Raw genomic sequence first — 26,992 nt, forward strand, 5'->3', positions numbered from 1 at the left:
AGTCTGTGATTGTGGGGCGGAGCCTGTGTCTGTTTGAAGGAGGGAAAACAAATCCAAGTTCTGTATTCGGATATGCATTCATTCATCCATGCGTTCGCCTGTTCCTCCGCCTGCCTGCCTGCCTGCGCTTCCAACCATCCGTCCGTCCGTCAGTCCATCCATCCATCCATCCATCCATCCATCCATCCATCCATCCATGCATCCTATTTCCAGCGAGACCTCAGAGAACTCACAGCCTTCTTAGGGAATAGGTCATAAACTTGGGCCTGGGTGGATGCCCTGGCCAACTGAGGTCGCCTTTGCGATCCCTGCTGCAAATAGGCAGTGACTAGCCCAGGAGTGCAGCTGGGAGGAACTGCTCGCCAGACAGAAGGGAAGAAAGGAGATTCTAGGCAGAGGTAGCAGCAGGTGTAAGGGATGTTGCATTGTCTGTTTGATAACCGGAAGTTGGTGGCCTGGATGAAGTGGGTGGTTGAGGACAGAGATGAGATAGGGACAGCTCGTCCTTCCAGGCCCTGTTCTTTCTCCTCCCTGCAGCTCACTCTTTCCCTAATGAGAAAGCCCCCAAGGACGCCTTCCCTATTTCTTCCAAGTTTTTGATCAGGCTGTTTTCTCAAGCCAGCGTAATCCTCCCAACCACTCCGACTGTTTCCAGAGCTTTCGGAGCCAGGGATTGCAAACTGAAGTACCTACAGGCGCAGACATGAGCGACTGGGGTCGCGTGTAAAGTGATAGAGAGGGTGGAGAAGAGGGGAGCTGGAGACATCGTGGGCTGTGCGTGGCTGGATGATATTCAAAGAGAAGCAGGAAATCCAGAAATCTTCCAACTTTTAAATGTTTGAAACGAATTCCCAAAATTCAGAAATATTGAATGGGCCAAATGAAACACACTTTGCAGACAAATCTGGCCCCCAGGCCATAGGTTGGCAACCTCTACCATTGAGAATATTGTTTCAGTTCTTAACTGGTCTGCCTCCTGTCTCTGTCTAGATTGTCTTTTTTCTTTTCTTTTCTTCTCCCTTCTTCTTCTTCTTCTTCTTCCTCCTCCTCCTCCTCCTCCTCCTCCCCCCCCCCTCCTTTTTTTGATGGAGTTTGGCTCTGCTGCCCAGCCTGGAGTGCAATGACATGATCTTGGCTCACCGCAACCTCTGCCTCCAGGGTTCAAGTGAATCTCCTGGCTCAGCCTCCTGAGTAGCTGGGATTACAGGCGTGTGCCACTATGCCCGGCTAATTTTTGTATTTTTACTAGAGACGAGGTTTCACCATGTTGGCCAGGCTGGTCTCAAACTCCTGACCTCAAGTGATCCACCCGCCTCGGCCTCCCAAAGTGATAGGATTACAGGCATGAGCCAATGTGCCTGGCGATTGTCTTTTTTCTAGAATCCAAATCCTTTGGGGTTATCAGCTCCATAAAATACATATGGGCTGGGTTGCTGTCTTACATAAAACTACCAAGGACTTCCTGTGTACCATCAGTGTAAAGCCTAACCTTATGTTGGCATTCAAAGCCCTTAACATTTAGAGCCTGGTCTCCATTCACCTACAGAGGACCTCTCTTCTCCATTCAGCCTTGACCTCAGCCACACTATTCTAGGACATCTGCCTCTGTCTTTTTTTTTGTTTTGTTTTTGTTTTTGAGACAGGGTCTCACTTTGTCACCAAGGTTGTAGTGCAGTGGTGCGATCATGGCTCACTACAGCCTCGACCTCCTGGGATCAAGCGATCCTCCTGCCTCAGCCCCCTAAGTAACTAGGACTACTGGTGTGCACCACCATGCTCTGCTAATTTTTGTATTTTTTGTAGAGATGGGGTTTTACCATGTTGCCCAGGCTGGTCTTGAACTCCTGAGCTTAAGCCTTCCACCCACCTCAGACTCCCAAAGTGCTGGGATTGCAGGTGTGAGCCACCGCGCCCAGCCCTGACATCAGCTTTTTTTTTTTTTTTGTCCTGAGATGGAGTTTCACTCTTATTGCCCAGGCTGGAGTGCAATGGCAATGGCACAATCTTGGCTCACTGCAGCCTCCGCCTCCCAGGTTCAAGTAATTCTCCTGCCTCAGCCTCCCAAGTAGCTCGGATTACAGGTGTGTACCACCACGCCTGGCTAATTTTCGTATTTTTGGTAGAGACAGGGTTTTGTCGTTGTTGGCCAGACTTCAGGTGAACTCCCGACTTCAGGTGATCCGCCCACCTCAGCCTCCCAAAGTGCTGGGATTACAGGTGTGAGCCACTGTGCCTGGCCTGACATCTGCTTTTCATACCTGTACACCTTTGTCTACTCGGTTTCCTTTGTCTGGAATACATTTCCCTTCTTCCTTGTTTTCCAAACAAGTTCTCTTCTAAGAACTCTGTGTCTTCACTTGGACTCTCCCACACTCCTTATCCTGCCAATGTAAAAGAGTTTCAGATTTCATCCTAACTTTGTTCTAATCCTCTGCAAGGCCTTAGTGCCGTAAATAAACTAATAGCAGGATTTCAGTTATTGGGTGTGCAGAAGAGGGGGCTGGAGAGGGAGAAAGCAGGAAGAAAACATCTTCCTGTGTCTAAAAGCTGAGTCTCAGAATGTTAGCCCTTAGAGAGTGCTTTCCTCTTTTTACAGAGGAGGAAACAGACCTAGAGAGGGGAGAAGTCAAATCAAGCCTCGCAGTGCCCCTAGCCACAGTTATCAAGGGCTGCCCAGTTCAAGGCCACCTTCTGCAGAAACCTTCCCCGATTCCTCATCTGGGGCTTTGATTACCCATAGTGCAGTTAGTAAAGGCTTGCTGGCATGCACTGTGGGTAATCAAGTCCTCTTCCCGACTCCCTCTGAGTTCTACAGGGTGGGAAGTCCTGGTCCCCAAAGGGAGTGCACTCTAGCCAGGGGACACAGCATGGGTCCCGTTAAATTTAAGCTATGGCCAGGGCCAGGAAACTTTGGACTCCATGTGTTCTGGGACCAGCAGAGGAGAAGAGAAGGCACCATCATGGCTGCACTAACTGACCCTGGTCAGCAGAGAGGGCAGGGCTGCTTTTACAGTGGGAGGACAAGGAGGAATATATGGGAATCCAGTGATTCATGGGTTACAATAACCAATAATTTAGTTCCCTCAGGACTGAAGAGTCGGGTCACATCATTCAGGTAACCCACCAAGGCCTACCAAGGCGACAGTGGAGAGTGTGGATAATTTAGAATGGATAGTGAAGGAAGAAAGAACAAGCGCTGGTTATGGCTCTCGATAACTGCAGCAAGGAGGCGGGGGCTCTAGCATGTTCCACTGATCTCCCTCTTCGACGTTTTCCCATAGAAAGAGAGGCTCACAGGATCCATGGTAGAGCTGAGCAGTGCGAGGGATGGAATGTGACGGCCCTGAAAATGTGCCACTCAGACCTCTGACTTCAGGAAAAGTCATTGACCAAGGGCAGCAGCTGTGAAATCCATCTGTGGTTCACACAGGAAGGCTCTAGTTTGCTTCCCACGAGCCGATCCCAGCCAAAGAACTAAGGCACGTCTGTTCATGGAGACACAGGACTCCTTGAATGGGCAGCTTTGGATCAAGGACTCCCCCTTGACTTTGTAGAAACTTTCTCACTGCACTGCAGTTGAAGAGTCTTCCTATCCCGTCGTCTTTCCTTCTGTCTCTCTCTTCCACGTGTTAGATCTAGTACAGTCTGATGATCTTCCCAGCCTCCTCTTCCTTCCTCCTTGGTCCCTCCCAAGGGTTTTCCTCAATAAATTGTTTGCACATCTGGCCCACCTTGCCTGCTTCTCAGAGGATGGAACCAACACAATACATCTGAAGAGAGGAACAGAAGTGGTGACTTTGGGAGGCCAAGGTGGGCAGATCACCTGAGTTCAGGAGTTCAAGACCAGCCTGGGCCAACATGGTGAAACCCCATCTCTACTAAAAATACAAAAATTAACTGGGCATGGTAGTGCACACCTGTAGTCCCTGCTACTTGGGAAGCTGAGGCACAACAATCACTTGAGCTGGAGAGGAAGAGGTTGCAATGAGCCAAGATTGCACCATTGCATTCCAGTCTGAGCAATGGAGTGAAACTCTCTCTCTCAAAACGAAACAAACAAACAAAAACAAAAAAAGAAGTAGCAGCCTGCAATGGTGCAGTCCTTTGTCCCTGACATCTAGGGATAAGCCACTCTTGCTAGTTCAAAAGTGCCAGCTCTCCAGAGAGGGTCTTGATGGGTATAATTTGGATAGCAAAACACAAAGAAAAAACTTAGCCATGATTTTATTTTCCTTCTTTCTTTCTTTTTTTTTTTTTTTTTGAGATGGAGTCTTGCTCTGTCACCCAGGCTGGAGTGCAATGCCACAATCTCGGCTCACTGCAGCCTCCAACTCCCAGGTTCAAGCAATTATCTTGTGTCAGTCTCCCACGTAGCTGGGATTACAGGTTGTTTTTCGTTTGTTTGTTTGTTTTTTGTATTTTTAGTAGAGACGGGATTTCACCATGTTGGTCAGGCTGGTCTCAAACTCCTGACCTTGGGTGATCTGCCTGCCTCGGCTTACCAAAATGCTGGAATGACAGGCATGAGCCACCTAGTCTGGTCTCTTTTCTTTTCTTTTTTAAATTTAATTAATTAATTAATTTTATTTTATTTATTTATTTTTTGAGATGGAGTCTCGCTCTTCTCCCCCAGGCTGGAGTGCAATAGTGCGATGTCAGCTCACTGCAACCTCCATCTCCCGGCTCCAAGCAATTCTCCTACCTCAGTCTCCCGAGTAGCTGGGACTACAGGCGCCCGCCACCATACCCAGCTACTTTTTGTATTTTTAGTAGCGACAGGGTTGCACCATGTTGGCCATCCTGACCTCAGGTGATCCACCTGCCTCGGCCTCCCAAAGTGCTGGGATTACAGGTGTGAGCCACTGTGTCCAGCCGGCCATAATGATAGACTCCCTGCTTTGGGAAACTGATGGCATTTGGGGATTTCCCCAGCATGTCCTGTGATGCTCTTGATTCCTTGTGTCTCCAGTCATGACAGAGAGAAGGCATTCCTGGCTTGTTGGTCTGCATTTATGATTTGTTGTTGTTGTTGAGATGGAGTCTCACCTTGTTGCCCCGGCTGGAGTACAGTGGTGCGATCTTGGCAACCTCCATCTCCTAGGTTCAAGTGATTCTTCTGCCTCAGCCTCCTGAGTAGCTGGGATTAAAGGTGTGTGCCACCATGCCCGGCTAATTTTCATATTTTTAGTAGAGACAGGGTTTCACCATGTTGGCCAGGCTGGTCTTGAACTCCTGACCTCAGGTGATGTGATCCACCCGTCTTGGCCTCCCAAAGTGCTGGGATTACAGGCGTGAGCCACTGTGCCTGGCCTGTGATTTTTTTTTTTTTTTTTTGAGAAGGGGTCTTGCTCTATTGCCCAGGTTGGTTTTGAACTCCTGGGTTCGAGATCCTTCCACCTCAGCACCCTGAGTAGCTGGGACTACAGGTATGAGCCACTGTGCCAGGCACAATGGTCTTTTGTAGAGGAGAACCTCCTCCCTGGGACCACTGGAAGACACAGACCAAGTTATTGCTGATAGGAAAACCAAGAGGTCCGCCAGAACCCAAGACGGATCGGATGGAAGATGGACAGGTGCCCGGGATGTGAGGCACTGGAAGGGGTGATGGATCCTGGAATATCTCCATCCCTTTTTGGAGTGTACGTTCTGCCGTGAGAAACAGTGCCCCAGCACAAGTGCTGATGAGCTCTCCATTGCCATGCCGAAATACAATTCTGTGGCCATGGCCAGCGGGGAGCCACTGATGAGGGGAAACACAGTGTGGTGGTGCCCAGGGAAAGAACCTGCTTCTCCGTGACATCGCGGAGCTGCTGAGCCGATTGAACTTGGAGCCTCTTGGAGTTGGGAATTCTGACTTTTTTTGCAGCTGAAAGTGTGCCAGCCCCATATGAGAAGAATAGCTGCAGGTCCACGTGCGGCGGCTTGTGCCAACACTTTGGGAGGCTGAGACAGGAGGATCTGCTTGAGCCCAGGAGTTCGATACCAGCCTGGGCAACATAGTGGGATCCTGTTTCCACAAAAAATAAAAGTAATGAGAAGAATAACCCTAAAATCATGAGAGTGGTTGCCCCTTGGGATGGCACCTAGGAAATAGGACTGGTAGGGGGAGTATAACAGGAATTCATCTTTATTAGTCTTTTTTTTTTTTTTTTTGAGACAGAGTCTCATGCTGTCACCCAGGCTGGAGTGCAGTGGTGTAATCTCGGCTCACTGCAATCTCCGCCTCCCGGGTTCAAGTGATTCCCCTGCCTCAGCCTCCCAAGTAGCTGGGATCACAGGTGCACACCACCATGCCTGACTAATTTTTGTGTTTTTAGTAGAGATGAGGTTTCACCATGCTGGCCAGGCTGGTCTTGAACTCCTGACTTCATGATCCGCCCGCCTTGGCCTCCCAAACCAAAGTGCTGGGATTATGGGCGTGAGCCACCCAGCCCAGCCCTATCTTTTTTATTTTATTTTATTTATTTTATTATTATTATTTTTTTTGTTTGTTTGTTTTGAGACGGAGTCTTGCTCTGTCGCCCGGGCTGGAGTGCAGTGGCCGGATCTCAGCTCACTGCAAGCTCCGCCTCCCGGGTTCCCGCCATTCTCCTGCCTCAGCCTCCCGAGTAGCTGGGACTACAGGTGCCCGCCACCTCGCCCAGCTAGTTTTTTGTATTTTTTAGTAGAGACGGGGTTTCACCGTGTTAGCCAGGATGGTCTCGATCTCCTGACCTCGTGATCTGCCCGTCTCGGCTTCCCAAAGTGCTGGGATTACAGGCTTGAGCCACCGCGCCCGGCCCTTTTTTAAAGTTAAAAATATCTGATGCAGGATCCAGGTGCTGTGGCTCACACCTGTAATCTCAGCACTTTGGGAGGCTGAGGAGGGAGAATCACTTGAGACCAGGAATTCCAGATCAGCCTGGGCAACATGGTAAGACCTCTGTCTCTACAAAAAATAGCCAGATGTGGTGGCACACCCCTGTAGTTCCAGCTACTCGGTAGGCTGAGGCAGGAGGATTGCTGGAGCCCACAAAGTCAAGGCTGCAGTGAGCTGTGATCGTGGTACTGCACTCCAGCCTGGGTGACAGAGTGAGACCCCATCTCTGAAAAGAAGCACTCTGACACAAATGTGATAGAATATTGACACTGTTTCTATTATAGCTGTAGGTATACACAGTTTACAGTTTTGTGTAAATTCTTTCACTTTTTCCAAAATAATTAAAAACTATTCCGTGGAAGTGTTTTAAAATGGGATCTTAAAAAGAAGGAGGAGGAGAAAAAGAAGGAAAAAGAAAGAACTTTTTCACTATGTGATTCTGTTTTCTTGAACTTCTGACCTTAAGTGATCCTCCCGCCTTGGCCTCCTAAAGTGCTGGGATTACAGGCATGAGCCACTGCGTCTGGCCTGATTATCTGTGTTTTCTAAAGCCTGGTCTGAGAACGACCGGAAATGCCCTCCTCTCTCACACTCTGAGAAGCACTAGGATTAGGTAGCAAGTTTGGCTCCCTGGCCCCTGCCACCCTGAGCTCCTGCTCATGATGGCTCTGGGTGCTGGGCTCCTTAGGACTGGGACGAGGCCATTGCCCCTGGAAGCTATGCAGCAAGGATCTAATGGGGCCTGACCCCACCCAGACCCATGGGGGTGTGTGCTGGGGGAACAGGGGGCATCCCCTGGAATTCCCAGAATGGAGACAGGATTCTCAGAGCTGGCTCCGCCCCAGCTCCTTCACAGGCACAGGTCAACAAAGCCAGCCCCAGGAATCGCAGACATTTGGCAGGAAACAAGCGCCGTCTGGAACACATCCCTAGGGGGCTGGCTTTAATGATGTCCTAGTTTGGGTTTCCCAGAAACAGACCCTGAGACAAGGATTCTAGAGCAAGCAGTTTGTTTGGTAGGTGATCCCAGGTAGCGGAGTGGTGGGTCGGGGGGGTGAGACAGGAAGACAGCGACAAGCATTGTGTTACCAACTCAGTCACCACTGTGGGCAACAGGAGGTGAACCCCAGTGAGGAACTCAAAAAGGCAGCATACAACACACTGCTCAGGGTTACCGCATCCAAAGGCAAAGGAGCTGGGGTATTGACACTCTGCCTGTCAGTCATTCGGGAGAGCTGCTGGGGCAGTGGGGAGGAGGGGAGGCAGCACTCTGGATGCTGGCAGAGCAGGCGGGGGCCAGAGAAGGCCCTGGGAAAAAGAGATGAGGACGCTGGCAGGTTGGAGTGGGGAAGGGGTGGGGAAATTACGTGTCTGTCACCAATTTCTAGCACTTAGAACAGTGACCGGCTGGATCTGGCATGATGCCCACATATTCCTCTGTTATATAGGCTCTGTCTTCTACCTGTTAACAGAACCCCAGTTTCCTCTGGGAACCCACATTCCCTGATACATCCTTCCCTACCCATTAAGGGTTCTGATGGTGGGGTTCACCTGTTCGACTCTAGGGGTGGACTTGTGACCCAGCCCCCATTGATCAGTGTGTAACAACCCATGGCCTTAGCAGTTGTTTCTGAGATTGGTCTGTTCCCTGAGCCAGGCTAGTAGGATAGAAGTTGTCTTTCTATGGCGCTGAAAGGCAGTAGGATGTAAGCCTGGAGTTGCTGCAAGCAGGGAGAACCCCTCAGAGGAGAAGGCCAACACAGCAGACAGCAGAGCCAAAAGAGGTAAAGAGAGAATCCTTGTCATCGTTTGATCCCCTTGATCCAGCCATGCCTGAAACCTTGAACTTTTCAATGACATGACCCAGTCAAGTCCTTTTTGTGCTTAAGTCAGTTGGACTTCGGTCTCTGTCACTTACAATCCCCTAGAAATAAAGTGTTTAAAAATGTGGGAGTATGGCCAGGTACGGTGGCTCATACCCAGCACTTTGGAAGGCCAAGGCGGGCAGATCACAAGGTCAAGAAATCAAGACCATCCTGGCCAACATGGTGAAACCCCATCTCTACTAAAAATACAAAAATTAGCCAGGTGTGGTGGCGCACACCTGTTATCTTAGCTACTCGGGAGACTGAGGCAGGAGAATCGCTTGAACCCAGGAGGCAGAGATTGCAGTGAGCCGAGATTGCGCCACTGTGCTCCAGCCTGGCGACAGAGTGAGACGCCGTCTCTCAACAAACAAACAAATAAATAAACAAATAAATAAAAATGTGAGAGTAATTAAACACCATCTCCTCTGTCCCACACAGTCACTATATTTCCTTAGCATCCCAAGGTATGCTGGGGATTCTCAGAGGAAGCTCAGCCTTCCCCTGAGCAGGGATTTGGGTCCTTGGAGTTTAGCCCTTGCCCTCCAAGAATGGTTATTCCTGGAGCCATGTGAAGAGCTGGGTGGGTTCATAGCTGCCTGGGCTGCCATATGGGCCCCCTTTCCCTCCAAGCTCCAGGAACCTCTGGTCCAAGGCACTTCATTCATTCATTCATTCATTCATTCATTCACACTTGTTCCCAGGCCCCCAAAATGTGAAGGCTCTGGGATAAAAGGGCCTTGTTTATCGGGGTTGTTATACACTGATCAATGGGGTCTGGGATAAAAGGGCTGGCTAAAAAGCACAGTCTGTGCCCTCAGGAGCTCCCAGACTAGTAAGAGAGACACGGCACTAATCATGCCAACAAATGTAAAATTCCTACTGAGACCGGGTACAAAAGAGACACAAAGGTCGGGGGCTTCCGGGAGGAAGGCATGACCGCGCTGAGATCTGAGGGGTGACTGGGAGCTGAGTGAGCTGAGAGCCAGCTGGTGCTCAGGCTCCTTCTCCCCTTCCCCTCAGTGCGAGTGCCCACTCATCTCTCCCCAGAGCCCACCCAGCAGCTCAGACACCTCTTCCCCCTTTCCGTTGCTGAGATCTTGCACTCTTCAACTCTGGTAAGTCCTGCCTGATGTCTAACCTGCATCCAGCCTGCTGCCTGCACAGCACACTTTCCTTGCTTGGGTCTCAGGGGAGGTGTAGGTCACCTTCACTAAGCCCCTCCCTGCAAATGCTTTTTGGGTCACCTCCCATCTCAGGGATGAGTCTAGATTTTGATTAGGCATCCGGAATATGCCAGGTACTTTCACAGGGCGAGGATCTTCCCCCAGATGGGGAAACTGAGGTACAGAGGGCATAGGTAATGAACCAACAAGGTCAGTTTCTTCCATCCCCGGAGGAGGAAGAGGATACCGAGGCCTGAGTCCTCCCAGCCCACTTTTTACCTCTTTAACCTCTCCTAGGCCATGGCTTTTTCCAGCCCGATCCATTTGTGGCACCCCCCCAGAGCCTGCCTGGGATCCCCACCTGGCTGTTCCCTCCCCTTCTCCAGCTTTTCGCCCTCAGGGGGCCTCTGTTCATGCCCACCCACTTATTTAACAAGCACAGATTTGTGCCAGGCTGAGTTCTAAGCCTTTTACACAAATGAGCTCATTTAAACCTCGCCACCACCCCAAGGGTGTGGATGCCATCATCATCTATCAGGCACACAAAGAGGCTGAGGCATTTGCTGAAGTGCACACCCTAGCTGGGACTTGAACCCATGCAGGCTCCTGAGTCCAGGCCCTAACCACCCTGCTACCCAGCCTGTCCATCAGCCACCAGCCTCACCTCCTCCTCCCACCCGATTCCATTTTATTCTGATTCCATCCCTCTCTCCATTCACTTCCCGTCCCCATTTCCATCCTGCCTCTGGGTTGCTGCCTGGGAGGGGCACTGTCCTGGTGTCCCGGGACTCAGGGAGGCACACAGGGTGAAGGCCTGGGTGCTAGAGGGGCCCAGTTCACACCTGGCTGCATTCCCAGGCTGAGGCAGGCTTGGCTGAGCCCAGAGCAGAGGAGGCAGGCTGGGGTGGAGCAGGAGGGGGCTGGGAGGAGCTGGGTCTGCAAGCCCTAATTAAGTCAGTTAATTAGGAGGGGAGGAGAAGTCTTGTGGGAGTTAATGAGCTCGGCTAATTAAGTGGATCCAGGAGGATGGCTCAAATCCTAGTGGCTGGGGAGAGAGAGGCTCAGCCAGGATGGAGGGAGGGGAATGAGATGCTAGGTGCCTCCCTGCTGTTACCAGGGTCTCTCTGAGGACACCACCAAGGTCTGAGGTCACCAAGGTTGCCACTGGGTCTGAGGCCACTGAGATCACTACCAAGACCTGTAGCTACCCACAGAGTCTGGTTTGAACTTGTTGTCAGGAGCCAGGCATGGCGGCTCATGCCAGTAATCCCAGCACTTTGGGAGGCTGAGGCAGGTGGATTACCTGAGGTCAGGAGTTCGAGACCAGCCTGGCCAGCATGGCAAAACCCCATCTCTACCAAAAATACAAAAATTAGTTGGGTGTGGTGGCATGCACTTGTAATCCCAGTTACTCAGGAGGCTGAACCAGGAGAATTGCTTGAATCCGGGAGGCGGAGGTTGCAGTGAACCGAGATCACGCCACTGCACTCCAGCCTGGGTAACAGAGTGAGACTCTGTCTCAGAAATAAAATAAAATAAAATAAAATAAATGAAGTTACTGTCAGGGTCTCACAGTAGGGCCATAGAGGATATCCACACCTGGGCCTGAAGTCACCACTGAGGCCCCATCCCTTGTCAGCCATCCTTAGGGGGTTAAAGCTGGATCCCCTTTGAACATTTCAAGGGGTGGGGGTAGAAATTGAGTCCTGGGCTGGGCGTGGTGGCTCACATCTGTAATTCCAGCATTTTGAGGCCAAGGCAGGAAGACTGCCTGAGGACAGGAGTTCAAGACCAGGATGGGCAACATAGTGAGATCCCATCTCTGAAAAAAAACATATATATATATATATATTTTTTCAAATTAGGGAGGCATGGTGACCAGGTTGAGCCAGGAGTTTGAGGTTTCAGTGAGCTATGTTTGTGCCACTGCACTCCAGCCTGGGCAATAGAGCAAGACCCTGCTCAAAATAAATAAATAAATAAACAAAACTAGCAATTGAGCCCCTGACCGTGGCTCCTTCAGAGGAACCATGGCAATCTCCGGCAGGTCAGGAACCATCGCTGCTGCCCACACGTCCCCCCACGCTTCAGTTTGCAGACATCCTCACCCGCTGTCCCTGCTGGAATCCAGGCGCCTCCCCGTGCACAGTGGGACAACTGAGGTCCGGGGAGGTTGTCATCCGGGGAGGGGCTCATCCCCAGCCTGCTGCCCTCAGTGCCGACCCTGGACTCAAGATCCTGGGGAAGGCAGGGGAATGTGGTCCCCAGGCCTGGCACCAGTCACCTTGAAGGCCACCAGCTGTCCCTGGGGCCCCTGGGCTTTGTCTTGCTTGCCTGTTTCTCTCTAATCATAGGATCCTAAATAACCACAGCTCCCATGATGGAGCACTGACAATATTCGAGGTGTAAGTACTTGACCCTGTGCCCGCGACAGAATGCAGGACCCAGAGAAATTTAAACGTGGGGCCTCTTATTTCCTAAAGTGGAAACAAAGCTTCTTCCTTTCTCCCTTAGTCTTCTCCCAGCCTGTAATGGTGGATTTTTTTGTTTTTGTTTTTTTGGTTCTTTAGAGACCAAGTCTTGTTCTGTTGTCCAGGCTGGAGTGCAGTGGTGCAATCATACCTCACTGCAGCCTCCAACTTTGGGGCTCAAGTGATCCTCCCACCTCAGACTCCCAAAGTGCTGGGACCACAGGCATGAGCCATCACGACCAGCTGTGTGATGGTGTTATTTCCTTTCCTTTTTTTTTTTTTTTTTTTCAGAGTCTCGCTCTGTCACCCAGCAAGCTGGAGTGCAATGGTGCCATCTCGGGGCACTGCAACCTCTGCCTCTTGTGTTCAAGTGATTCTCCTGCCTCAGCCTCCCGCATAGCTGGGATTACAGGTGTGCACCACCACACCCGGTAGAGACTGGGTTTCACCATGTTGGTCAGGCTAGTCTTGAACTCCTTCCTGACCTCAAGTGATCCACCTGCCTTGGCCTCCCAAAGTGCTGAGATTACAGGTGTGAGCCACCATGCCCGACCCTTTTTTCCTTTCTAATGTCATGCTCCCTTGGGCACAGGGAGGTTGGTGGGGCAAGTGCAGACTCACAGGTGCCTGGGGCCACGTGGCGGCACACCTGACACCGATCCTGCCCTCACCCAGGCCCCTGGCTGGGGACAAACAGCAGCAGCGGTGACTGTTGTCGGGGGGGAGTAGTTAGCTGAGAACCTGCCTACGGGAGGCGGTCAGAGTGTGATCATGCCTGGTGCGAGGCAGAGGCTCCAAGGCCTGGGCACATGCTCCACGGGCCCATCAGACTCCGCTTACAAATTCAAACATGAAATTATTTAGAATTTCAAACTGGGGCTGAGATCGCGCCATTGAACTCTAGCCTGGGTGATGGAGTGAGACTCTGTCTCAAAATAAATAAATAAAATAAAATAGAATAGAATAAAATAAAATAATAATTCAAAATTTCTCGGGCGTGGTGGCACCTGCCTGAAGTCCCAGCTACTCAGAAGGCTGAGGCAGGAGGATGGCTTGAGCCCGGGAGGCTGAGGATGCAGTGAGCTGGGATCAGGACACTGCACTCCAGCCTGGGCGACAGAGCAAGATCCTGCCTCTAAACAAAAGCAGGGTGGGCGAGGTGGGGGAGGTGGCTGCCTCCTCTCTTTCCTTGTCCTAGAGGTCGCCTACCTCCCCCTGCTGTCCCCTACCCCAAAGTCGATCTGTCTCTCCTGGGACCGGATCTGGCCTGGGGAGGGCTGGGCGGAGGGGCTGCGGGAGAAGCGAGAGAGACGGAGGCCATGGCGAAGCCTCCCCTTCTCGCAGGGCCATTCGTTCCCCACTGGACGCGGCTCTGCCTACGTGGCCCCGTGCATCCTCCCACCACCTTAGAAGGTCGGACCTATAGCTGTGCCCATTTTATGGCTGACCAAACAGGGTCACAGAGCTTTTGTGTAACCTGGCCGAGGCCACAGGGCCCGGACGTAGCGGACCTGGGGCCAAGCCCAGGGGTCTATGGCTAAACGGAGACTTTGGCAGCGGAATCCGCCACCTGCCGGCCCTTCTGCATAAGTGAGCACAGCGCGCCCTCTAGTGGCCATTCCGCCGCAGCGCAGGACGATCCGAGGGACCGCGGCGCGCGTTCTGTCTGTCTCTGTTCTGTCCGGTTCTCGTGGGGAAGACCACGACGTTTCCATCTTATGCTCGCCCACAACCCAGGACATGAATCCCCTCCCTAGCTGGTCCTCTCGAGGTCCTCTGTCTGTGCCAGCCGCAGATTACCTTTTTAAATTTGTATTTTGGAGAAAGGGTCTCACTGTCGCCCAGGCTGGAGTGCAGTGGTGTGATCATGGCTCACTGCAGCTTCCACCTCCTGGGCTCATGCAATCCTCTCGCCTCAGGACTACAGACGAGCACTGCCATGCCCGGCTAATTTAATTTTTTGTAGAGATGGGGGTCTCACTGTATTGCCCAGGCTGGTCTCAAACTCCTGGTCTCAAGTGATCTTCCCTCCTGGGCCTCCCAAAGCACTGGGATTACAGGCGTGAGCCACCGTTTCCCGCATTAGGGTGCCTTCTTGTTACTCCCCTGTTGTCTTTTTTTTTTTTTTCCTCTGTCTCTATGTTTATACCGTGGTTCTCAAACTCTGGGGAGCTTTCAAAAGTCCCCACGGAGCCACACCCCAGAGCACATGAATCCGTTTCCTCTCTCACCATCTTTAGATTCGTGGGGTAAAAACCTCAGAGAACAGACGACCTCTCAGCAGCCTCCAGCAGCCTCTCAGCTCCCTGACCTCCTCCCGTCCCCTTCGACCCTCTCCTCTGCAAGCCCCTTGGCCACCGCTCCCAGGCCCACACCCCAGCCCGCGTAATGACCCCACACCTCACCCCCTCTGAGTTCTCTATTTCCGGCACTCCCCACTCTGCTCCGTCCCTCCCTTCTCTTCATCACTTGCCCTGGTATCTGCAGGCATCAACTTCAATCCACCGGCCAGGCGCGGTGGCTCACGCCTGTATCCCAGCACCTTGGGAGGCCGAGACGGGCGGATCACGAGGTCAGGAGATCGAGACCATCCTGGCTAATATGGTGAAACCCCGTCTCTACTAAAAATACAAAAAATTAGCCAGGCTTGGTGGCGGGCGCCTGTAGTCCCAGCTACTCGGGAGGCTGAGGCAGGAGAATCACCTGAACGCAGGAGGCGGAGGTTGCAGTGAGCCGAGATCACACCACTGCACTCCAGCCTGGGCAACAGAGCAAGACTCCGTCTCTAAATAATAAATAAATAAATAAAATAAAAACTTCAATCCACCACCAGCAGCACTTTCTCACTACCCAGCAACCCCCTTCTGCCATCACCACGATGGCCTTCTGGAAAACATGCCCACTCCCATGCCCATCTGTCCTGCTATAGGACCAGCCTGGCACAGCGCTAGCCAGGCATCTGCTGTCTGCCTGCACCAAGCAAGCCAACACTGCTCGGGAGGGTCACCCCACAGCTGCCAGTGTCCCTTCTCATTCAGGGGCACAGGTCTCGGAGAGGCACTCAGCACGGTGCCCCCAACCTCTGCCTTCACTATGCCTCCCAGTTGCTTGTTCCTGCCCTTTCTGAGCAGCTTCTGAAACTGTAATTCGCCTGTGAGTCTCCTAGGGGTCTTGGTGAGGCCCGAGATTCCGCACGTCCACCCCGCCAGCCCCCAGGGGTGCTGACGTCGCTGTCTGTGGAGCCCACTCTGTAGCAAGGTCTGGGATGACTTCCCACCTCCTCCTGTCTCCTCAAACAAACCGTGGCTCCCACTTCGCTGAGAAAACAGATGGATCAGAAACACTTCCACTGCCTCCACCATCAAATCACAACTCCTCCTCCAGCCTCCCTTCTCCTGCACTTCTTCCATCCGCTTCAGTGGCAGAGGGCCCTTCCCCATGAGGGGCTGCAGGGACCCTGTTTCTTCAGAGGTTCCCTTCTTCCGCACTCCATCCTCCTCATTCTTTCTTTCTTTCTTTCTTTCTTTTTCTTTCTTTCTTTCTCTTTCTTTCTTTCTTTCTTTCTTTCCTTCCTTCCTTTCTTTTTCTCTTTCTTTCTTTCTCTTTCTTTCTTTCTTTCTTTCTTTCTTTCTTTCTTTCTTTTTCTTTCTTTCTTTCTCTTTCTTTCTTTCTTTCTTTCTTTCTTTCTTTCTTTTCTTTCTTTCTTTCTTTCTTTCTTTCTTTCTTTCTTTCTTTCTTTCTTTCTTTCTTTCTTTCTTTCTTTTTCTTTCTTTCTTTTTCTTTCTTCTTTCTTTTTTTCTTTCTTTTCTTTCTTTCTTTTCTTTTCTTTTCTTTCTTTCTCTCTCTCTCTTTCTCTCTCTCTCTCTCTCACTCTCTCTCTCTCTCTTTCTTTCTTTTCTTGAGACAGGGTCTTCCTCTGTCACCCAGGCCGGAGCTCTGGAGTGCAGTGGTGCAATCATAGCTCACTGCAGCCTCAAACTCCTAGGCTTCAGTGATCCTCCCACCTCAGCCTCCTGAGTAGCTGTTACTACAGGCATGCACCATGGTTGGCTAATTTTCTTATTTTTTTTGTAGACTCAGGGTTTCATCATGTTGCCAAGGCTGGTCTTGAACTCCTGGGCTCAAGCGATCCACCTGCCTCCCAAAGTGCTGGAATTACAGACATGAGCCACTGCACCGGGACCCCTCATTCTTTTTCCATGACTTTCTCGTGGGCACCGAGGCTCTGGCGTCTCCTCCTGACCCACGTCTTGAGCCATTTCTGGGCCCCCCGAACAAAGCTTCTTGATGGAACTGGCTTCCTTCTCTCTGCTCTGCAACTTCCGAGTCTCTTTCATTTGTTATTATTTCTGCTTTTCTTATATTTATATAGAAAATATACTTTTAATTTTTATTCAAGTTAGATATGTCCATTGTTTAGAATCAACATGCAGGGGCAGCCTCACCCCCATTTCTCACTTATTTTTTAAGAGATGGGGTCTCACTCTGTCACCCAGGCTGGTGTGCATTGGTGTGATCACGGCTCACTGTAGCAATCCTCCCGCCTCAGCCTCCTCTGTGTAGCTGGGACCACAGGTACAAGCCCCCATGACTGGCTAATATGTAATTTTTTGTAGAGATGGGGGAGGGTCTCACTATATTGCCCAGGCTGATTTCGAACCTCAGTCCTCAAGAGATCCTCCTGCCTTGGCCTCCCAAAGTGCTGGGGTTACAACGTGAGCCACCACGCCCAGCCCCTTTTCCCACTTCATAAGGACAACCATCTCAACTCTTTTAGCTCGTGATTAGTCATTTTTACCTCCGCATTTCCTACATAACATGTTTACATTGCTTCTTTTCCAGTTTTAGGCATTCCTTACCAACCTCCCACTTTGGGAGAAGAGGATTTAGCTCCTTATGTCCATCCACTCCCTCTCCCACCCACTCCCACATCCTATCCCCCCTCACATCACAGTTGCATCATAACATTGGTAAGACTGGAAATGTTTACATATTGTGGAAATGTTATTTACAGCTCTGTGTGGAACACTATAATTCCTTTCTCTTTTCTTCCTTTTTTTTTTTTTTTTTTAATAATAGGCTTTGTATTTTAGAGTAGTTTTAGGCTTACAGAACAATTGAGCAGAACGTGTTTCTTTTTATTTTTTGAGACGGAGTCTCGCTCTGTCACCCAGGCTGGAGTGCAGTGGCTCGATCTCGGCTCACTGCAACCTCCGCCTCCTGGGTTCAAGAGATTCTCCTGCCTTAGCCTCCCGAGTAGCTGGGATTACAGGTGCCCGCCACCATGCCTGGCTAATTTTTTTTTTTTTTTTTTAGTAGAGACGGAGTTTCACCATGTTGGCCAGGCTGGTCTTGGACTCCAGACCTCAGGTGCTCTGCCTGCCTTGGCCTCCCAAAGTGCTGGGATTACCTGTGTGAGCCACTGCACCTGGCCTGAGCAGAATGTGTTTGAATGGACCAAGAGACTTTCAGTTTTGTAGTATACTTCCTCTCCTCCCAACAAATTTCTCCTACCATTAACATCTTATATCAGTGTGGTGCACTTGTTAAAACTGATAAACCAAGATTGATACATAGTTACTAACTAAAGTTCATATGTTACATCTTCGGGGTTCACTCTTTGTATTGTAGAGTTCCATGGGTTTTGACAAATATGTTACAGGTCCACCCTCCTAGTATCATACAGAATAGTTTCACTGCCCTAAAAATCCACCACGCTCTACCTCTTCATCCCTCCCTCTCTCCCGCCAGTCCCCTGGCAACCGCTGATCTTTGTACTCTTTAGTTTTGTTTTTTCCGGAATGTCATATCACCGGAGTCAGAGAGTACTTTTCAGACTGACTTCTTTCACGTAGCGATACACGTTTAAGGTTCCTCTATGTCTTTTGGGTGGCTTGATGGCTCATTTTATCACCGAATATTCCACTGTACGGATGTACCTATGGAAGGACATTGCCATTGTGGTTTCTTGCAAGTTTTTGCAATTATGAATAAAGCTGCTATAAATATTCATGTGCAGATATGACACCAAAAACACAGGCAGCAAAAACAAGAATAGACAAGTGGGGCTGGGCACAGGGACTCTCGCCTGGAATCCCAGCACTGTGGGAGGCTGAGGCGGGTGGACTGCTTGAGATCAGGAGTTCAAGACCAGCCTGGGCAACATGGCAAAACCCCATCTCTACAGAAAAATGAAACAGACAAGTGGGACTACATCAAACTATAAAGCTTCTGCTTAGCAAAAGAAACAGTCTACACAGTGAAAAGATAATCTATGGCCGGGCGTGGTGGCTCATGCCTGTAATCCCAGCACTTTGGGAGGCTGAGGCAGGCAGATCACCTGAGGTCAGGAGTTTGAGACCAGCCTGGCCAACATGGTGAAACCCTGTCTCTTCTAAAAATACAAAAATTAGCTGGGCATGGGGGTGCACGCCTGTAATCCCAGCTACCTGGGAGCCTGGGGCAGGAGAATTGCTTGAACTCAGGAGGTGGAAATTGCAGTAAGCTGAGACCGCGCCATTGCACTCCAGCCTGGTCAATAAGAAAGAAACTCTGTCTCAAAAGAAAAAATAAAAATCTGAAAGACAGGCCAGGTGTGGTGGCTCACACCTTTAATCCAGCACTTTGGGAGTCCAAAATGGAGGGACTGCTTGAGGTCATGAGTTCGAGACCAGCCTGGGCAACATAACGAGACCCTGTCTCTAAAAAAAGAAAAAAAATTCTCAAAATGGTATTAGCACTCCTGTGTTCTTTACAACAATATTCACAATAGCTAAATGTAGAAATAACCCAAATGGGTTCAATGGATGAAAAAAAATGTGACCTATACATGCAACAGACTACTACTATTAAGCCTTAAAATTATGCGATGACAGGCCAGGCACGGTGGCTCACGCCAGTAATCCCAGCACTTTGGGAGGCGAAGGTGGGTGGATCACCAGGTCAGGAGTTCGAGACCAGCCTGGCCAATATGGTGAAACCCCCATCTCTACTAAAAATACAAAAATTATCCAGGCATGGCGGTGCATGCCTGTAGTCACAGCTACTCAGGAGGCTGAGGCAGAAGAATCACTTGAACCTGGGAGGAGAAGGTTGCAGTAAGCCAAGATCGCACCACTGCACTCCAGCCTGGGTGACAGAGCGAGACTCTGTCTTGAGAGAAAAAAAGAAAGAAAGAAAGAAAAAAAATATGCGACGACGTAAATGAAACTCAAGGACATTATACAAAGCAAAATAAGCCACAGAAGGACACATATCTCATAATTCCACTTATATGGGATATCTAAAGAAGTCTAATTCCTAGATTTTGGTTCTATAGTTGTCAGAGTTGCAGAAGAAAATGGGGAATAGCTCATCAATAGACATAAAGATTCAATAAAGCAAGATGAATAAGCTCTAAAGAGCTGCTGCGTAACTCTGTACTTATAGTTAACAATACTGCATTGTGACTGGGCACGGCGGCTCACGCCTGGAATCCCAGCACTTTGGGAGGCTGAGGCTGGAGGACCACTTGAGCCCAGGAGTTCAAGACCAGCCTGGACAACATAGCAAAACTCTGTCCCTACAAATAATTTTAAAAATTAGCTGGACATGGTGGCATGTATCTGTAGTCCCAGCTACTCTGGAGGCTGAGGATAGAGGATTGCTTGAGACCAGGAGATGGAGGCTGCAGTGAGCTGTGATTGTATCACTGTACTCCAGGCTGGGCAACAGAGTAAGACCATGTCTCAAATAAAACAACCATGTATTGTACATTTAAAAATGTGCTAGGAGGACAAATCTCATATTAAGTGTCCTTACCACAGTAAAACGAAACTAGCAAATATTCATGTGCAGGATTTTCTGTGGGCATAAATTTTCAACTTATTTGGGTAAATACCAAGGAACACTTGATATTTTCTGCCATTCTATGGCTTCTCTTCACATTCTCTTGGCAGTGTCTTTTGCAGGGCAGAAATTTTTCATTTCAAATTTCTTTCCCTTTTCTGCTCAAAAGTTTTGGTTTTCCTGGGTTTGACAACATTTTTGGAGAGGGAAGTACTTGTTTACCTACATGTTTATATATCGTTCAACCCATATTCTCCCCTACTTGTGTAAATGTCTCCAAAATTCAAAGACATTAGGTATTCTATCAATTTCATCTTCTTGAAGCAATCTCTTCTCTTATTTCAGTGTGAACTGCGAGATTCCCTTCTCCTCTCTCTTATGTTCAATTCCTATTTCCTGGAGTCCAGATGTTACTCTTTTTTTGTTTTTTTTTTTTTTGAGATGGAGTCTCACTCTGTCTCCCAGTCTGGAGTGCAGTGGCATGATCTTGGCTCACTGCAACCTCCGCCTCCCAGACTCAAGTGATTCTCCTGTCTCAGCCTCCTGAGTAGCTGGGATTATAGGTGCGTGCTACCATGCCTAGCTAATTTTTGTATTTTTAGTAGAAATGGGGTTTCACCATGCTGGCCAGGCTGGTCTCAGACTCCTGACCTCAGGTGATCCGCTTGCCTTCGCCTCCCAAAGTGCTAAGATTACAGGTGTGAGCCACTACGCCCTGCTCAAGTCTTACTCTTTATTTTCTTGTTTACTGTTTCTTGTTTTACTTGGTTTACTCCCTTACCTTAGTGGAGTACATCCTTCAGTAGCTTTCTCAAGAAAGGGTGCATAGGAGGTAAAATTTTTGAGTTCTTGCCAATCTGAAAATATTGTTTTTTCTACTCTCACTTTATTAGTAGTTTGGCTAAGTATTGAATTCTATGCTGAGGCTGGGCACAGTGGCTCATGCCTGTAATTCCAGCACTTTGGGAGGCCAAAATGGAAGGATCACTTGAGCCAGGAGTTCAAGACCAGCCTGGGCAACATGGCAAAACCCTGTTTCTACAAAAATTAAAAAATTAGCCGGATGTGGTGGCACTGCCTGTGGTCCCAGGTACCCAGGAGGCTGAGATAGGAGGATCACTTGGGCTCAGGAGGTTGAGATTGCAGTGAGACATGATAGTGCCACTGCACTGTAGCCTGGGTGACAGAGCAAAACCCTGTCTTTAATAATAGTAGCAAAAAAAATAATAATAATTTTAGGCTGAAAATAATTTTCTTTTCTACTTTTGAAAACATAGTTCCAGCAGGGCGCAGTGGCTCATGCCTGTAATCCCAGCACTTTGGGAGGCCGAGGTGGGTGGATCACGAGGTCAAGAGATGGAAACTATCCTGGCCAATATGGTGAAATCTCATCTCTACTAAAAATACAAAAATTGTCTGGGTGTGGGGGCATGCGCCTGTAGTCCCAGCTACTTGGGAGGCTGAGGCAGGAGAATCGCTTGAACCCAGGAGGCGGAGGTTGCAGTGAGCTGAGATCATGCCGCTGCACTCCAGCCTGGTGACAGAGCAAGACTCCGTCTCAAAAAAAACAAAACAAAACAGAAAAGCATAGTTCATTGTCTTCTTGTTTCCAGGATTGCTGTTGAGAAGTCTGATGCCATTACGATTCTTGATGCTCTATACAATATTGCAGAATTTTCTTCTTTTTTTTTTTTTTTTTTTGAGACGGAGTCTCGCTCTGTAGCCCAGGCTGGAGTGCAGTGGCCGGATCTCAGCTCACTGCAAGCTCCGCCTCCCGGGTTCACGCCATTCTCCGGCCTCAGCCTCCCGAGTAGCTGGGACTACAGGCGCCCGCCACCTCGCCCAGCTAATTTTTGTATTTCTTAGTAGAGACGGGGTTTCACCGTGTTAGCCAGGATGGTCTCGATCTCCTGACCTCGTGATCCGCCCATCTCGGCCTCCCAAAGTGCTGGGATTACAGGCTTGAGCCACCGCGCCCGGCCGAATTTTCTTCTTGTCCCTGTGTTTTAAAATTTACTGGTGATAGGCTTTGGCATGGGTCTGTTTTTATCCTTAGTTTTTGTTTGTTTGTTTGTTTGAGACGGAGTCTTGCTCTGTCACCCAGGCTGGAGTGCAGTGGTGCCATCTTGGCTCATGACAACTTCCACCTCTTGAGTTCAAGCGATTCTTGTGCCTCAGCCTCCAGAGTAGCTGGGACTACAGGTGCGTGCCACCACTCTCGGCTAATTTTTTTTTTTGCATTTTTAGTAGAGACAGGGTTTTACCATATAGGCCAGGTTGGTCTCAAACTCATGACCTCAAGTGATCCTCCTGCCTCGGCCTCCCAAAGGGCTGGGATTACAGGCATGAGCCACTGCATCTGGCCTATTTTTATCCTTTGGATGGTCACTCCATGGGCTCTTTCAATCAGGAAACTCAGGCCCTTCAGTTCTAAGAAATATTGGAAACATTTCTTTGACTATTTCCTCTCCTCTGTACTGTCTTTCTGGAGCTCCTTTGTTCAGATATGGGATGCCTGCAATGATCCTCTAATCCTCATACCCTTTCTTTCCTATTTCCCATCTGTAGTAGTCATGGAGGTGGCTGCTTGGTTCTCCCTTCAAGAAACAACTTTCAGGCTGGGCGTGGTGGCTCACACCTGCAATCCCAGCACATTGGGAGGCCGAGGTCAGTGAATCACCTGAGGTCGGGAGTTCGAAACCAGCCTGACCAACATGGTGAAAACCCACCTCTACTAAAAAATACAAAAGTGAGCCACGCATGGTGGTGGGCACCTTTAATCCCAGCTACTCAGGAGGCTGAGGCAGGAGAATGACTTGAACCCAGGAGGCAGAGGTTGCAATGAGCCGAGATCACACCATTGCACTCCACACTGGGTGACAGAGAAAGACTCCATCTCAAAAAAAAAAAAAAAAAGAAAGAAAGAACTTGCTATTTGGATTTGAGGATTGCAGTTGGCTGACAGCCTTCAACTACAGTGTCTTTGAGATCTGCCACAGAATTTGAGCCAAGACAAACGTCTTGTTGGGCAGCTCCAGCCAATGACTGAGGACAGTGGGGACACTGGGGCTCCTCTCCTGCACAATGTTTGCCCTTGAGCTCCTCCATGGGTTGGCCAAGACTGCTGGATCAACATCAAAGTCGCTGCCTAGCTCTTTAGCTCTTTTTACCTTCTTTTCTTTTCTTTTCTTTTTTTCTTTGAGATGGAGTCTTGCTCTGTCACCCAGACTAGAGTGCAGTGGTATGATCTTGGCTCACTGCAACCTCCGCCTCCCAGGTTCAAGCAATTCTCGTGTCTCAGCCTTCCGAGTAGTTGGGACTACAGGCGCGTGCCACCATGCCTGGTTCATTTTTGTATTTTTAGTAGAAACAGGGTTTTGCCATTTTGGCCAGGCTGGTCTCGAACTCTTGACCTCAGGTGATCCACCCACCTCGGCCTCCCAAAGTGCTGGGATTACAGGTATGAGCCACCGAGCCTGGTCAATAGTTTTGATTTCTGGGCAACATACTGAGAATCATCTTCACCCACAAAAAACCATTTTTAAAAATTAGCCAGGTTTGGTGTGCACACCTATGATCTCAGCTACTCAGGAGGCTGAGGTAGGAGGATTGCTTGAACCCTAGAAGTGGAGGCTGTAGTGAACCCTGATCCCACCACTGCACTCCAGCCTAGTTGACAGGGTGAGACTCTATCTCTAAACAAAAACAAAACCCAAAAAACTCACAGAACTATTACTACTATATTTAGATATTTAAGAAAATATACTATAACTATGAAACAAAAGCTAGATGCTATTTGACAGGGGGAGGAACCTCCAGGAATGAACAAAACTGTTTTGTAAAGATGGGGTCTCACTATGTTGCCCAGGCTGGTCTCAAACTCCTAGGCTCAAGCAATCCTCCCACCTCAACCTCCCATGTAGCTGGGACTACAGGTGCACACCACCATGCCTGGTTAAGTTTTACCTTTTTTAGAGACAAGGTCTTGCTATGTGGCTCAGGCTGGTTTTGAACTCCCGGCCTCAAGCAATCCTTCCAGTTCAGCCTCCCAAAGCGCTGGGATTACAGGCATGAGCCACTGTGCCTGGCTGCAAGGACATTTGAGGATTTAAGCCCTTCTTACCCTAGTCCTTCTGGGGTTCAGCCCCAGCTTTACTCTCATTTCCAGAGGTACTTAGGCTATTAATGCCACACCTTTGGGGGATTTTGCAGTATAAATTATACTCGTTGGCCTGTCCTAACCCCAGTTTAGGGTTCACTTGAAGTGCAAATTCCTCAACCTGCTAAGTCAGTTATTACCACGTGTTCATTTACCATCCCAGATTCCAAAATGGTGTTGCTATTTTCTCCATTTTCATTTGATTAGTTCTCACTGCTTCATGCTGTGTTGGGCAGAACAATGGCCCCCTGCAAACATCCATGTCCTAATCCCCAGAAGCCGTGAACATGTTACCTTCCGTGGCAAAAGGGACTTGGCAAATGTGATTAAGGTTAAGAAGCTTGAGAAGGGGAGATCAGTCTGGATAATGCCCAATCTAATCACATGAATTGTGAAAACCTTTCCCAGGTGTAGTCAGAGAAAGTGATACAGCCACGAATAGTGGCCCACACCTGTAATCCCAGCACTTTGGGAAACCGAGGCGGGAGGATCACTTGAGCTCAGGAGTTCAAGATCAGCCTGGGCCACATGGTGAGATGCCCCCGCCTCTCCCTGGCCCAATCTTTATAAAAAATTAAAAATTAGGCTGGGTGCAGTGGCTCAAGCCTGCAATCCCAGAGCTTTAGGAGGCTGAGGTGGGCAGATCACCTGAGGTCAGGAGTTTGAGAAGAGCCTGGCCAACATGGTGAAACGCTGCCTCTACTAAAAATAAAAAAATTAGCCGGGTGTGGTGGTGCACGCCTGTAATCCCAGCTACTCAGGAGGCTGAGACAGGAGAATTGATTGAACCCCGGAGGCGGAGGTTGAAGTGAGCTGAGATCTTGCCACTGCACTCCAGCCTGGGCAACAGAGTGAGACTCCGTCTGAAAAAAAAAAAAAAAAAAAGAAAAATTAGCCATGGTGTAGTGGCGCATGTCTGTAGTCCCAGTGGCTCGGGGGACTAAGGAGGGAGGACCACTTGAGCCCAGGAGGTCAAGGCTACAGCAAGCCTGATTGGGCCATTGCACTTCTGCCTGGGCTACAGAGCGAGATCCTGTTGTTGTTGTTGTTGTTGTTTAAAAAAAAAAAAGAAAAGAAAAGAAAAAAGAAAGTGATGTGATGAGAAATCAGAGAGATGCTACCTTGCTGGAGGGAGGGGACCACAGGCCAAGGCATGCAGGTACCTTCTGGAAGATGGAAAAGTCAAAGAAATGGGTTCTCGCCTGTAGCATCCAGAAAGCCCTTCTAGGAAGAGCTTCCTAGAGCCATCCTGTCAACACTTTGATTTCAGCTCAGTGAGACCTGTGTCAGTTTTGACATATAAAACCATAAGAATTAATTTGTTTAGTTTAAGGCAACTACGTTTATGGCAATTTGTTATGGAAGCAATAAAAGACTGATGCCCGCACCTTAAAAAATCCACTCACTATCCTTTTTCTTTTCTTTTCTTTTTTTTTTTTTTTTTTAGAGACAAGGTCTCCCTTTGTCACCTAGGGTGGAGTGCAGTGGTGTGATCATAGCTCACTGCAGCCTTGAACTCCTGGGTTCAAGCCACCCTCCCACCTCAGCCTCTCCAGTAGCTGGGAATACCGATACATGTCACTATGCCCAGCTAATTTTTAAAATTTTTTTTGTAGAGACAGGGCCTTGCTTTGTTGCCTGGGCTGGTCTTGAACTCCTGAGCTCCAGTGATCCTCCTGCCTCGGCCTTCCAAGGTGTTGGGTTACAGTCGTGAGCCGCTGTACTCAGCCTCATTATCCTTTCAATGGGGCTTTAGGATATAGAGAAGTTACATGTGTGTGTTCAATCTTCCTTCTTTAACCACATCAAACCTGGTTTTGTTTCCACCGCTTCATGATTGCATTTTTTTTTTTTTTTTTTTTTTTTTTAATTGAGACAGTCTCGCTCTGTGCAGTGGTGCAATCTCGGCTTACTGCAACTTCCGCTTCCCAGGTTCAAACGATTCTTCTGTCTCAGCCTCCCGAGTAGCTCAGATTACAGGTGCATGCCACCACGCCGGGCTAATTTTTGTATTTTTAGTAGAGACAGGGTTTCACCATGTTGGCCAGGCTGGTCTCAAACTCCTGACCTCAAGTGATCCACCTGCCTCAGCCTCCCAAAATGCTAGGATTACAGGAGTGAGCCACCGCACCAGGTTTCATGATGCATTCTTATCAAAGTCACTCTTGACTTCTACATCACTAAATCTAATCTTTTTTCTCTTTAAAAAAATTACTTATGTTTTTAATTTTAATTTTTATATTTTTTAGAGATTAGGGTCTTTCTCTTTTGCCCAGGCTAGAGTGCAGTGGTGCAATCACTGTAAGCTTGAACTCCTGGGCTCAAGCAATCCTCCCGCCTTGGCCTCCTCCCGAGTAGCTAGGACTACAGGTGCATGCCACCATGCCTGACTAGTATTTATTTATTTATTTATGAGACAGAGTCTGTCTGTCTCCCAGACTGGAGTACAGTGGTGCCATCATGGCTCGGTGTAGCCTTGACCTCCCGAGCTCAAGCAACCCTCCCACCTCAACCTCCTGAGTAGCTGGAACTACAGACACGTGCCATGATGCCTGGATTTTTTTCTTTCTTCTTCTTCTTCTTCTTTTTTTTTTTTTAATAGAGATGGGGTCTCACTATGTTGCCCAGGTTAGTGTCAAACTCCT

At 49.2% G+C, this 26,992-nt stretch overlaps 2 protein-coding genes across 2 annotated transcripts in view; both read right to left on the bottom strand.

Annotated features, from left to right (window-relative positions):
- TUFM (Tu translation elongation factor, mitochondrial) overlaps nt 1-1,069 on the bottom strand; it is a 250,029-nt gene extending 248,960 nt beyond the window's left edge. The window contains exon 1 of the mRNA XM_050773947.1: nt 1,065-1,069. The gene's annotated coding sequence lies outside the window, so the exon portion shown is untranslated. The remainder of the gene's footprint in view (nt 1-1,064) is intronic.
- The window catches only part of SBK1 (SH3 domain binding kinase 1), a 63,858-nt gene that overhangs the window by 30,781 nt on the left and 6,085 nt on the right, over nt 1-26,992 (bottom strand). The window lies entirely within an intron of this gene.

Source organism: Macaca thibetana, chromosome 20 (assembly GCF_024542745.1).
Source record: "Macaca thibetana thibetana isolate TM-01 chromosome 20, ASM2454274v1, whole genome shotgun sequence".
NCBI classification, from domain to species: domain Eukaryota; kingdom Metazoa; phylum Chordata; class Mammalia; order Primates; family Cercopithecidae; genus Macaca; species Macaca thibetana.